The following is a 2,641-nucleotide window of genomic DNA, read 5'->3' on the forward strand; positions in this document are numbered from 1 at the left end:
GAAGGTACTCATAAGAACTTGACACTGGAGGTCACTTTTTAATGACCAGGTTTGAATGTTTATAGATTGTGGTCACTTTTGCATTTGAAGAAGTAAAACAAAAATGGAGCCACCTGTAGATTTTTTTGCTTTTAATAGTTATTTGTTGTGTTTCAGACCTCTTCCACTGAAAACGACATCGCAGAAAGCATTCCAGCTACGGTCAGCCATCTCAGAAGAAATGGGATTGGATGTTGCTGTTGGAATTGAAGGTGTTCAAGACCTCAGGAACACACATTAGACACATTAGAAGAACTCCTTTTCTACCAAACTAAATTGTGGTAATTGGCTTTGAGGTCTTTTGAATTCCTACAAATCCGAAAGTTTTTGCCATTTCTTTTTCTCCTTTTTTATTTCCCCTTTTCAAGATCTGCTTAAAATCTTGTAGAGTGAAACTGGTTTTAGTTTAAAGTCCACATTTTATATTTGAAAAAAAAGTTTATATATTACAAATTGATTTTTAAACTGTCAGGGTATGCATCTTCATGTATTGTGGGGACTGAGTTTTATCCTCAGTTTATTTTTACATATTTTCATTTTTCAGAAGTGCTTCTATTTTTTCTTTTATTTTGAAATATTAATTTTATATCTAAAGTAAATTGTATGTTGTCACACTTTTGAAAGGGTTTCCTTGAACATGTAATTGTATTTTTCAGAACTGTATTTCAGAGACTAATGTTTTTTTTGCTGTACTCGAGTATAAATAAAATTGAGTTCATCAAACCAATTTTTATTTGATGTCATTATTGTAACATTTTCACTTCCACTGAATTGAATTCAGTTGAGTTGGTTGAAATCAAAACACTTCTCATAAGACGAAGTAAATAATTTAAATTAATTAAATGACATTATTTTGAGATGAACTAACGTAAATCATTTATGTTTATTAAATGCAATTTTTTCCATTTACAGTAACTAAAAATAGGTTGGTTGGACTAACTCAAATACTTTACATTGCATAAACGTGTACAATTTGAGTTCACACTACACATATTTATTGGATGGAAAACCTGCCCTTAATTAAATTGAGTCCATCCAATGAATCATTTTTTTGAGTGCAGTAACTAAGAATAGGTTGGTTGGACTAACTCAAATTCTTTACATTGCATAAACGTGTACAATTTGAGTTCAGACTACAAATATTTTTTGGATGGAAAACCTGCCCTTAATTAAATTGAGTCCATCCAATCTATCATTTCTTTGAATGTATGCATCTTCATGTATTGTGGGGACTGAGTTTTATCCTCAGTTTATTTTTATATATTTTCATTTTTCAGACGTGCTTCTATTTTTTCTTTTATTTTGAAATATTAATTTTATATCTAAAGTAAATTGTATGTTGTCACACTTTTGAAAGGCTTTCCTTGAACATGTAATTGTATTTTTCAGAACTGCATTTCAGAGACAAAATAATGTTTTTTTTTGCTGTACTTGAATATAAATAAAATTGAGTTAATCAAACCAATTTTTATTTGATGTCATTATTGTAACATTTTCACTTCTACTAAATTTAATTCAACTGAGTTGGTTAAACTCAAAACACTTCTGATAAGACGAAGTAAATAATTTAAATGAATTAAATGACTTTATTTTGAGATGAACTAACATAAATAACGTTATTAAATGCTATTTTTTCCATTTACAGTAACTAAGAATAGGTTGGTTGGACTAACTCAAATTCTTTACATTGAATAAACGTGTACAATTTAAGTTCAGACTACACATATTTATTGGATGGAAAGCCTGCCCTTAATTAAATTGAGTCCATTCAATGAATCATTTTTTTGAGTGTAAAGGTACTTTTTCATTCTTTCTTTCTTTTCTGTTTTACCTCGAAGAATAAAATTATTATTTAAAATATAATTTACATTTTCCTAAGCTTACACGGTTTGAGTTTTTCTCTTTCTGCCACAAATTTAGATTTTAGCTGTTAGCCAAAATTAACATAACAAACATAAATTACGCTGTCATGGATCCATAGATTGTTATTTACTCATTTAATATGGTTCGGAATCACTTCATTGAGGGATATTACGAGCTCCTCTGCCGAAAATAAAAAAAGTGTAAATATGTGCTCTGGGCTGGAAATGGGGGAGAACAAGTTTTAGATGGGGAATATATTGATCTAATTCTGTATTGACACTGGTCTGTGTGCAGTCTTCGTCGTATTTTTGGGGGAGTCTTTCAAACCGCTGCCGGTTGTTTATTGTCTTCGATTCCCTCCCTTCCCCGGTCTACCAAATGAGTTGTTTGTCCGGTCAATTCCGCTACACTCAAAGAAATGATCCATTGGATGGACTCAATTTAATTAAGGGCAGGTTTAAAGCCAATTACCACAATTTAGTTTGGTAGAAAAGGAGTTCTTCTAATGTGTCTAATGTGTGTTCCTGAGGTCTTGAACACCTTCAATTCCAACGGCAACATCCAATCCCCTTTCTTCTGAGATGGCTGACCGTAGCTGGAATACTTTCTGCGATGTCGTTTTCAGTGGAAGAGGTCTGAAACACAACAAATAACGGTAACACTTTATAATAAGATTCCTTAACAAGCTTTGTTAACACATTAATAAGCATTATTAACATTCTTATAAGGTGTTAGTAAG

At 31.4% G+C, this 2,641-nt stretch overlaps 1 protein-coding gene and 1 long non-coding RNA gene across 2 annotated transcripts in view; both read left to right on the forward strand.

The window, feature by feature from the left end:
- On the forward strand, positions 1-428 carry LOC112162187. The gene is made up of 2 exons (XR_002922027.2): positions 1-49; positions 157-428. It is a non-coding gene; the product is annotated as an uncharacterized LOC112162187 (long non-coding RNA).
- nlrx1 (NLR family member X1) overlaps positions 1-2,641 on the forward strand; it is a 73,099-nt gene that overhangs the window by 42,866 nt on the left and 27,592 nt on the right. The window lies entirely within an intron of this gene.

Source organism: Oryzias melastigma, linkage group LG15, assembly GCF_002922805.2.
Source record: "Oryzias melastigma strain HK-1 linkage group LG15, ASM292280v2, whole genome shotgun sequence".
NCBI classification, from domain to species: domain Eukaryota; kingdom Metazoa; phylum Chordata; class Actinopteri; order Beloniformes; family Adrianichthyidae; genus Oryzias; species Oryzias melastigma.